The sequence below is a fragment of the Zosterops lateralis genome (assembly GCF_965231275.1).
Source record: "Zosterops lateralis genome assembly, chromosome: 10".
Taxonomy (NCBI): Eukaryota; Metazoa; Chordata; class Aves; order Passeriformes; family Zosteropidae; genus Zosterops; species Zosterops lateralis.
Genome location: NC_139770.1, coordinates 23,392,310 through 23,404,180, shown reverse-complemented (window position 1 = coordinate 23,404,180; position 11,871 = coordinate 23,392,310).

The following is an 11,871-nucleotide window of genomic DNA, read 5'->3' as shown; positions in this document are numbered from 1 at the left end:
AGAAAAATCCCGCTCCCATGAACGCCTCTCGGCCCTGTAAAAAACGCGTTTCGGGAGCTGTAAAGAACTTTTTGGGCCGCTCCTTCCAGGGGTGGTGCGGTGCCCCCCCTGCCAGGATCAGGGGCCCGCGGAGGTCTGTGCGGACTGAACTGAGAGAAAGGGGGATGGATGGATGGATGGATGGATGGATGGATGGATGGATGGATGGATGGATGGATGGATGGATGGATGGATGGATGGATGGATGGATTAAACACCCCTCTGGCAGGGCCAGCAGCCCAGTAAGGAGCTCCTGCCTCCCTAAAGTCCCTGCTGTCCCAGCAGTTCCTGTTTGCTCAGCAGGCAAACCCAGGAAGCTTTTCTAAGCGTTTGGAATGCACTAAACTATGTACTAAACTGAAACAGAAGAGCATGGCAAATTAAACCAGATAGGATTTATAAGAGCTTTCTAGCTAATTCTCCATCCTCCAGCTGATGGATGCAACCGTGACCTTTACACCTGGCTCTGTCAAGGTCGTGACTACATCCTCAGGCAAAACATTCACAACTCCTGTCTGGAGAGATCTGGAATTGACCTTTTAGGCACCCGCTGAGGATGGGGCAGGCAGCAGAGTGTGGTGGGGAATTTAGCCCAGAGCCTGTGGGCATTACTGGCCGTGGCAGCGAGAGAGACCCGAGGGACAGTTGTGACATTGCTGCTCTTCACAAACCCCACCTGGGGCTGCCCAGGCCGGAGGGAGAGCCAAGCCAACACTCACAGCGCCCAACAGCCGGTAAGGAAACTTTGTAACACCTGGAGGCAGCCTGAACAGAGAGGATTTGTCCTGAAAAGTCAGTGCAAACAGCCCCACTGGTTGTGGGGTGTTCCTGACGCACACCACGACTGACACCCCAGGGAGGGGCTGCTGGCAGGACAGCACAGACATTACTGCTGGTCCTGGGCTGGGCAGGAATACACAAACCAGAGAGTCACACGGGCATCAAACACAGACAGCTGGGGAAAGGTAAGAGTGGGGGGCCCAGGGCCCTGTCCCTCTGAGAGCTGCTGGTGTCCTGCTGCAGGTCCTGGGCTGCTGGAGCCAGCCTGGGGAGACAACTGTGGGTAAATCAACACCTTCAGTCCCAGGAGGAGACACTGAAAGGTCCCAGATCATCCCGTGCTTACAGAAGGTCCCCAGTACAAGCAGAGGAGCCCTGGCCAGCACAGAACCCACAGAGATGAGCCAGAGGGATGTGACACCCCTGGGGTTACACCTCACTCAGGTTCCCCTGATGTTTCCTTCACTTGGGGTGTGCAGTACCATTAACACCCCCATGATTATCCCACTGTGCATTACTATTAAACCACAGAGGGGCTGGTCTTTATGCCAGGCAGAATTCTGCAAGCTATTGTTAAGTTCAGCTGTAAGTTCCAGCTTATCTCCTGGTGTAATTCCATACATCATGACAGAAAATATTCCAAACAAAAATCTGATACCACAGAGATGACAAAGCAGCACTCTGAACTCTTACACCCTGGCAGCACATTCAGAAGGCAATCTCTGTCTGGTTTGTGCAATTATGAGTCTCAAGTATTAACTACAGATCAGTTGTATGGTGCACAACCCCTGTCAGCCAGGCAAATACACACATATAAATGTGGTTGGAAAAAATTACAGTAAAATGGATATTGTTGTTAAAAACGAATAAAGCAGAAGACCTTCTGATACTTCGCTTGTGCAGTGTCATATTTTCAGTAGTAAAATGTAGAAGTGATAATGTTCTCTGTAGGAGAAATGCAAATTGATTCTCAGCTTGCTGACACTTATGACAGGTAGGGCAGCCTGCACTTTTCTAATTATCCTCAAATGTCTCCCTCTTGGTGTAATACACTTCCCAGAAATGTGAGCTGACATTCATCCCTCATGCTGGCCACTTGCAGAGGAATCCTGCAATAAATGGCAGCTACAGGACAAGAAGAATGGTACCATAACGATCTCAGCAGGGGTGAGCATGAAGGTGGCTCAGAAATAGTGTCCAGCACTCCATGTAACCCTTGTGAGCGTGGGTTGTTTGGAGAAGAGGAGGGAGTCCTGTCTGGGGGGTGGGAGGTTCTCACTGCTGGAATGGCACCAAAAAACTGCCTGCAAAGGTGTGGTTGTGGGCACTGCAGTCTGTCTGTTGGAGAGACTCAGTTTGGGGTAATGAGGATGAGAAAGCAAAGGCACTGCAGGGAATTATGCAGGAAATTATGCCACCTACAGTGAGGTGATACCTGCTCCAAAATGATTCCCTGTGTTTTGTGGGATATTCCAGAATATTCAAAGCATCCAACATCCCATTATTGTGCACCACTAAGAGTCTGTCTCACTTAGAATTGCTTGGACTGCTCTGGAAACTTGTGCGTCTCCAGTCCTCTGGGGGCTGCCTGAGGAGGCAGATCCCGGCCTTGGATCCCCGACCCAGGGCAAATAAAACCAACTGCAACACTCTGATACTTTTATCCAGGTAACAGTTTGTATGAAACAAATAGATAGTTACTTAGTGTCTTATTGGTACTTTGTGTGGGGCTTTTTGGTGCCTTGTCTGAATTTTGGTGCTTTTGAAACCAATGATACAAACTTTAAAGGAAACAAAACTTGCAATTTAGAACATGGAATGGAGATGTCTGGAGGGTTCTGTTAATTCAGGGTACATTTTCATTGCTTGTTTATATTGTTCAGCACTCTCAAGTGGACCTGTGTTTTAAAAAATATCCCTAAGAACTGGCATAAAGGTCATTGAAAAGCAGATTTCAGGCAGTTTTGATTGTTCTCAGTAAGAGTGGTGAATGCTATAAAAGTTTTCACAAGTATTTCTCATTTTTAGCTTCTTCCATTCCTACTCCTTTCTTCACCACTCAAGAGTTCTTGTGCTTTTCCTTCTTATTTTTTTCCACAAGCTCAAAAACACCATCTATTTAGGCCTTATCATCTTCTTCATTAAAAGTCTTCACAAATGTATATTTTGATCAAACCCTTTGGGGGGCAAACACATTTCAAAGGGTGGCATACAGGAAAAGAAATGTGCAAACACATTCTGATTTTTTGAGAACCTCACTGACCCATCAACCATCTGAAAATACCTCAGAGTGTTATTGCCCCAAACTTGCCCCTTCTCAGGAGTGGACACATTCCCCTTTTATAAGAGTTTAATTTCTGTATGGGACATGAGCTTTCCTCTAATGTAAGGTCCCTCACAGGTATCTTTGCCAGGTACACAAAAGCCTCTGAAAATAGCAGCCCATGTGGACACCAGCTGTGGCACAGTTCTGACTCACATCAGACATGATTTATTACCCAGCAGAACCATTCCTTTTGATTCTGTTTTATGGGCATCACAAGTATTTTCACTCAGCATTCCTCCTTGGTGCACAGCCAGCACAGTGATACACAGGGGCTGTTAGCAGGCACTCAGCTTGGCCCTTAATCCCAAAACACAACATGATGAAAGTTAGTCGTACATGGAGTTAATTAACCAAGAAAAGTAATAGTTCCATCATAGTGAGGATTGAAAACGTGCGACAGAAAACATGGTAAGAACTTCATAATGATCCCTAACATCCAAAAGCCAGGAATTACAAAATTAAAGACAGAAAATGAAACAGATTTTGGAAGGTATGTAAATATCACTGTGTCATAAATAGCTCAACTCTACTCTGTTACTACACAGAAATATTAATCTATGAGGTAAAATTCATGATTTTCTGGTTACATTTCTTTTGCCTGGAGAAAGATTTTAAGCCATTGTGTCCTGTTGATAAATGTGTGGACAGCTTTTGCAGACAAACTATATAGTTGCTTACAGGTTGAGTAAATAATAAGGAAACAGATATTTGCTATATTTCTTTCTATTGTGAGAGCTTACAGCGAGGACCAGTGCCTTGTAGCATTTAGTGAGGCTTTACAAATGTTTGTTACTTATTTTAATGATGCAAATATTCAGCTACATCTTTGCTGGGTATTGTTGACAGCACTGTAGTACTCTCCTGTAGTTCCCAAAGCAGAGGAAAGACCCTTCCCAGACCTGCAGGCCACAAGCAGATGTTCTGGCAGAGTGAACACCTGCTCTGCTTTTACTTAGAGCTCTGAGCCACCACGAGCCTCTACAAACAAAACTGGCAAATTATTTTGGTAGAAGTTAACAATAAAAATCCAACATAGGACTAGTTTGCTCCACCCCCAAATTCAAGATAGGTAAACTGCAACAGATAAATGTTTAACATCATTCAGTCTGGTAGCAGTAGAATATTTGACAATTCCCAGAGAGTGTTATGGAATACTACATTCAATTTTCCCCTGTATTTGCCAGAATCAGGAGTAAGAACCATAGCACTTAGAAAAGGAACTAATTTGTATTCCCTGTCACTGACCTATTGCTGTTTATTTGATGCCAACACTTGGCATAAGAGGAGAGTAGTAAGGTTAATTCAGTGCTGTGAAGAAAAAAAAATAATGGTATAATTTTCATATATTAAACAAAAAAATCTACAATTTGTGCTTCCTTTCTCATTTGTTCACTACTAAAGTGAATGAGTATATTTGATCTTACTTATTATTAAAGTAACCAAGCCTCTTTTCTGTTTAATTCTCCAGACACCTCAATGAAAAATGACTTAAAGCAGGAGGAAGTTGGGAGCATTACAGAATCTGCTGCAGACAGATCCCAGCTCATACTGCCTCTGTTCCAGCCCCCTGGGAACCAGGCAGCAGGACTCCTGCAGGAACCACCCAAAATTATTTGCTTCACTTCAGGTATCTATCTGCAAAAATTAGGATTATTTCCTAGAATATGGAAGGGAAAAAAGAAAAGATGAATATTTTTCTAGCTTCTAAGTTCTAAGTTTTAAGCATGAATTGGTATTTCTTGCTAACAATGCATTGATTTTTGCACAATGGAACTGTTTAATTTAGGTTTATCAAACCTGCAAGGACTTTTCTGTTGTTGCTTTTTCTTTAAAATTGTGTCCTGTTGTGATTGAGGAACACATTCCAGAATTCCTGGGTATAGCCAGTGACCTTTTAGGCAGGATAAATGTAGGAAAGACAGGTTTCTCTGTGGAATACCTTTAGGATCGTGGCCAGAATGAACTCCTCAGCCAAGTGCAAACTGGGAGGGACTAGATGCTGAGTAAAGCAACTGTCTTTGTTTAGTTCCTCCTCCTGTGCCCAAGGAAAAGGACCTTTGTGTGTTCTTTGGAAAAGAAAATTATCAGAGTAATTCCCCACTTCATTCTCCATTTCTCCTAAAGGAAAACAACTGACAAGATTCCAATACAGACCACTAACTCAGACCAAGGCCAAAAATATTCTTGATGTTTAATTCCACAGGAAGAGGTGTTCTAGGGATGTAAGGTAGATGGGGTAGAAATGGCAAAGAGGCTTAAGTTTGCAAGGGATGACGTTTAAGAGATTGAGGGAAATGGCTTTGTTAAAAATGCTCTGTGTCCTTACTCTGGAAAGCCTTTCAATACCTGTTTACTGTTAACCAGCTGTGCAGGTCTCACAGGAGGGTCCCTCTGCTGTTCTCTTCTCTCTGTTTCTGTCCCCACCGCTGTCCCCACTCTGCTCTGGACCCAAGCTGAGGCAGGAAGGCATCAAGTGACATTCCATGCTGGAGCAGCAGCACCTAGGAGTTCTCATGGACCAGACTGTGCTTATTGCAGATAGAAACTCCAGCCAATCCCAGCTGTGAACTTTAGGAAATCTAGATTGTGTTTATGAGAGGTAAAAGTTTTCAGAAGACTAAAAGTTGGCCAAATGTGGGATAATTCTTGGTAAAACAACAAAAAGCTGTGTCTGTGACAGCAAGGTATCATCCATGCCCTGCTCCCAGACTTGCTGAAAAAGCTGTAAGGATCCTGGCCATGAAGGCAAACTGTTCTTTTCTTCCATAGCCACATTTTTGGCCACAACTGAAAAAAAAGTTAGTTGAAACTACAAAAGAAATCTCTGGAATGTGATTTGGGCCAAATGGCATCCAACCTGAGTGGCCTCGACTTGGCAACGTTGTAAGTAGTTGAAAAATAAGGATTTATAATGGGATGTGCCAGTGCCAGAGAATGTTCATTATGTGTCTGTGCATGTACAGACCCCCACACATCTGTGTTATATACAGATGTGCTACAGTGCTACTGCATCACTGAAGGCTTCTGAAACAGAAATAGCCCCAAATAATTCTGTATACTGACAGTAAGATTATGAGAAGGCAAGTTGGACATTTCAAGGATGTTAAAATTGTAGCAAAAAATGTTCAGAATGGCTGTGAAGTTAAATGGGTAGTTGCTATTTACAAATATGATGATTACATACTGTTACCATGGAAACTTGAGATGGAAAATCAAAAGAGAGTTTAGCTTCATGTTGAAAGTGCCCTGATTGGGAGGAGAACAATAGCTGACATTCCTCTAGCAGGAGACTAATCGCCCCTCTTGAAGAATGTACAGTATGTTTTGGTGTATTTTTAGCTACTGTGCAAAGTTTTAAACCTGCAACCAACTGAAGATAAGGCTTGAATAAGAGACACCTTCTTGTTAGAATCATAGCACAGTATGATTTATTCTTTTTCCTTTGCTGTTTGCTGAAACACTCACTGTTCAACATTTGCTCTTCTCAGACTCCTTCAAGTGATTTTGGGTCCCATCTGAGTCTATGGCCTGGTAATTCTCCCCAAGTACATTTTTTCATTATCTGTGTTTCTGCTTTGACAAGATAATGAGTGAAGCATGCTCTAAGGATGTGACTCATTTCCATCAAAATGAGCTTCCTGAGAACCATGAAAGAGGCAGGGAGATGACAACTGGCCCTGGACATTTTTAGGACAATTCTAAATGTGAATCAATTGCTGGTTAATAAAATAATATATATAATAATAACTGAGCAGGTTATTCCTAAATAAAATTTGTACCCAGTAAGACTGCAGCAAGCACTAAGGCTGGAAGTCAGAAGACTGCACAGATGGTACCATCTGTCTGTCTCCTGGGAATCATTCTGGTGCTGAAACAGCCCTTGTGAGGTGGCAGATGCTCAGAGCCAGGGAAGTGTTTGCTGACAGACTCTGCTGCACCTGGCAGGGCTGTATTGGGTCTGAGTGCAGCCAGGTACCTGCACACCAGTGGAGCTGGGACAGTCAGTGTGCCACACAGGGAGATCAGTGGGTGCAAGGGCTCCTTACCAAAGCTTGGAAGTTCATTAAAGATGAGATTCAAAGAAGGACAGCAGAGCAAGAGCTGCAGGCATCTGGATGGATACTGAAACTTTAGGATGAGTCTTTCAATTTTTTAATAATGCCTTTCCTTCTTTATATGCTAAGTTTGTTCCTTTTGTTACCTACACCAGCTTACAGGCCAGTAGTTCATTTTATATGGACACAGAGTCTAATTTACAGGAGTTGCAATTCTTGCCTATTTAATTGTCAGTGTTGCTCTTGCTACATGGAAACAACACTTGCAGAGCTGCTGAACTTGGATTTTTCTTCTTTTGGGGGACAAACTCCTTCCCAAAAGCTGTTCTATTTGACAACTGAACGCCTTTGGTTTTCTCACTTTTCACAGTATTTTTAAAGTTCTTCCAAATTATTAAAATGAACAACAGTGAAGCATTGCAGGGGGACACCTTCAGATGGTAATGATTCTACACTTCTGCTCTGATAGATACCTGTCTCACTCCAATACACATTTGAAGCACTTTAATGCAGAAACATCACTGAGATGGATGAGAGTTTCTAGTCCAAGAGTTTATAATGGGAGAGATGGAAGTCTCGAAGTCTTGAGTAGTTATTGTGGAAAAGCAAATGACAATTATCTGCCAGCATTTCCATGATATTTTAAAGAGGAAGCGAACATTCAGTGTTCTTTGCACTTCCTTTGTGTAGAGATTTCCACTTGCTGATCAATATATTCCATATAGAGTTCAGGAAATTCACCTAAGTGCTGACACTTATATGACACTAACAAGGCCCTACACAGAACTGTTTGCTTCCAAAACTACTGCCAGAACTTTATTAGAATTAGGAAAACATGATAGTCACTAAAATGACTAAACAGCTCTTCCTTGAAGAACATCTCTGTCAACCTTGTATCTAAAACTTTATTTGGTCCCCAGTGCTGCCAGGCCTGGTGGCAGGTATGGACAAGCCTCTGCTCTTGTAACACCATTCCCAACAGCAGGGATCACTTAATGGCTGGGATTGGTCCCAGGGCAGAGGTGAAAACAACTTAGCTTAGTCTGGCTTGGACAATATTGAATGTATTTCCCTTTCCAGTGCAAAGCTTGAGCCACCAAATCTCATTTTTAATTACCAATCTCAGTTTACCCAATCTGAATGCCCCTTTTATCAGGTGAAGCATATTCCCCACACCACATTCTGCATTGCTTTTTTTCTTACTGTTGAGCAATATCCAGGGAAGATATTGAAACTCCGTTCAGTAGGGATATTTTTCATTTTTTGTTCAGGTCCAGAAAACATTTTTATGATGAAGTTAGGCTACCCTTAGTGAAATAGCTCATGTTTCACAGCCCCTACCACAGTGAAATGCAGTGCTCAGTTGATGTCTTTGTTTACCATGTGCTGTTTTGCATTGTGGCAGTTTAGTGAACGAGCAAAGAGGGACACTTCACTGAGACTGATCCAGAAGACATGAATTACATAAAAAAACTGTGTTGCTTGTCTTGATGTAAGCAATAATTTCAACTGCATTCTCTGTTATTTGATGTTAAACTACCACAGAGAGCTAAGAATATTTCCAGTCTTCATGGTGCCTTGGATTTTACACTTCAACTTCTGAATTTGCTAATAGATATGTTAAACATCTCAAGCAGAAACTCTTCCTACAGCTATGGAGCTAAGTAATGCCTAGAGTACAATTCATTGTACCAAGTGAAATATGTCACATTTCAAGATAAAAACAGAACATTCCTGCTTTTCCAGAGGCTTCATGTGAATAACTAACGTGTAAGGTCTGCAATTGCAACCAGAAAGCTTCTGTATCAACTAAGGTTTTTTATGCCTTTTAAAACCTCTGGAGTACATAATGCTGATACCAGTCTCTCCTCTCCTCTCCTCTCCTCTCCTCTCCTCTCCTCTCCTCTCCTCTCCTCTCCTCTCCTTCCCCTTGTTTTTTTTCTTTTTTTCTTTTTTTTTTTTTTTTTTTTTTTTTCCTTTTCTGCTGGTTTCAGCACACTTCTGCAGGCAGGTGTAATCCTTCAACCTTTGTGCAAATGCTGGGTGCTCTCATCAAGTTTAACACTGTGTCTGTTAGTAAGTGCTGCTTTCTGTGGGGGCCTTCACCTTGAATTCTCTGTGACTTTCTGATGGTCGTGTTTTTTTCTGGGATATCCAGACTTTGTAAACTGGTCTTGGCATGAAAGTAGTACCTGACTCCCATAAATTGAATTCTAGACTAGGTGACTGTATCAGAATTCTTTGCTGGTGGGCTGATGGTACATGTTCAACCCTGCCTGTCTCTAATAAAATTTTACTTCTCAGCATAGGTAGGTTACAGGATTTAACAGCTGCTCTCTTTCTACAAAGTCAGCTTTCTAAAACTACAAGGCTGGATGCTGAACTTTAGATGAACCTATTTCACTTGCTTTTCCTACTATCAGTCTAAGAAAGTGTCTACTCACAAAAATATTACAAATATTAACTTCATCATACAACAGTAAGACTTAAATTTGATAGACAGAAAAACAATCAAATAAAGACAATTCTGTAGACCACATATTGATGGAATGTGGCTTACAAATATCAATAAACTTCTGCAAACAGTTTACTAAGAAACTGAAGACAGTCAATCCAATGAAAATGGACACAATAAGCTATTCACAGCTCTGTGTTGCCTTGCCCTTCAGAGTCTTGCATTTGGGCACAGAGACAATGCTTGGTGTGGAATCTGTGTTACTTGATGTTTCTCAATGACTATATAAAGCTCTTCTAAACTGGATTAAGTCTGGTATTGTTTCTAACATCCTTCTTCCCTCATGTAACCCACACCTGAGATGGGACATAGGACAAAGCTCTGAAACATCTCTGAGAAACTTCGATTTTTTTTGAAAAGGAAAAAAAAAACAAAACCAAACCAGAATAAAATAATAACTCTGAGTATCATGAGCTGCCTACATTTCTGCAAGTATCCAGAAAATACCAGATACACCCTTTCTAAACAAGCTCTGGGTTTGTGACCTTGTGGTACAAGTCTGATCAGTTCCATGGAATTTCCCCTGCACTTTCCTCCCAGTTCAGCTGGCTGACCTCAGCCTCACAGGTTCTTTTCTCTGCCACTGCAGAGCCTTTCCACAGCAAAGATAAAGAACAAAACAAACCTTTTCAAAGTGAGATCCTCATGGCAGACACAGTGGCTGCAGCTCCTTGGTTGGTGCTTCAATGCAACCCCTGTTCTGCAGGCAGCAACTGCACCCCTGTGCCCACATCTGCAGTCCTGAGAGCAGCTCCAGCCCAGGCAAGGCACGAACTCATGGAGCCATCTGGGGATGCAGGGTGAAGGGAGAATGCAAATACCCTGATGCTACAACCACCTTGCAGTGAACCACGGCCTGAAGCAGGTACAGGTTTTAAAGTGAGCCAAAATAACAGACTAAGTAGCCAATTATCCCCCTAAACAATAACTTTGAAAGAAGTCCAAAGCAAATATGGACAAGCTACTGATAAGCACATAACACGCTGCATATCCTCTGGAGGTTGTATTTCCACAAGTTTGCTATTTATATAGGCACTTCTGAAGTCTTGCTGGCTCCTAACAGCCACGTCTCACCAGAGTAAGAGCTCCAGCAGTGAGAACCTTTCTCTGCACAAGCAAGTCCTGATGGGCTTTGTTCCACTGGATCTGCTCTTCCTGGGAAACTGAGCTTTTAAAGGACCCAGTCATGTCCTCTCAGCTGCAGCCAGCATCTCCCATATCCATGCTGCTCTCACAGCACTGCATGTGACGAGTGCTGGAGGATGTAAATCAAAAGGGAATTCTCCTCAGCTGTCCCCATCCCCTGAAAGCTCTGTTTATCCCCTGGTGAACTGAGTGCACTCAGTGTATCACGGACATGAGAAGAATTAGGCTTCTGTCCTCATCCCTGCAGCGTGTACCTTGCTCCGTGCCAGTCCTGTCAGCTGAGGCTGGCAGAGATGATTCCAGCAGTGATGTTGTTTCCTTCAGGCTCGTGGTATAAAGAGTGACACCAGGAACCAGATACTCCCTTCTTCCCTATCTGGCAGTCTTTTGATCCAAGTACAAATGGGAGTCCTATTACAACTTGGCATCGTTTTTGCCTCCATTTTGTGTGAAACCAAAGAGCTCCCAGGAGGTCAATGAAGGTTTCTGATGAGAGCAAATGCATGGAAGAAAACAGAAAAAATCCACTTGCAATTAATGGGGCTGTCTGTGCTGTATTTCTGTTACAGTTGCATTAGTTGTGGAGATGATGTGTTTTATTCCCACACTTACTTCATGAATGAAATACAAAAAAAAAAAAAAAACAACAACCCTGACAAGTTCCTAAGTAAACCATTGGGAATGCTTTATATTTTATATACAGGGCTTTGCTGTAGCTCCTCCAAGCAGCTCCTTCTGTCATCATCAGCTCTTGAATTCAGAGCACAAAGGGTTGGGGGTGAGAGCAATAATCCCACAGAGGTGAGAGCATTAATGCCACAGAGGTGAGAGCATTAATGCCAGAGGTGAGAGCATTAATGCCATGCAGAGGTTTGGCTGATACAAACAGAAGGAAGATGCAAAGCACTTGGCACTCAGCTGGGCAATGGCAGCAGCCAGGCCTCAGATGGAAGTCTCCAGGAATGATTATTACAGTGCACAAGTCCTAGGGAATTCAACTCATGCAAATT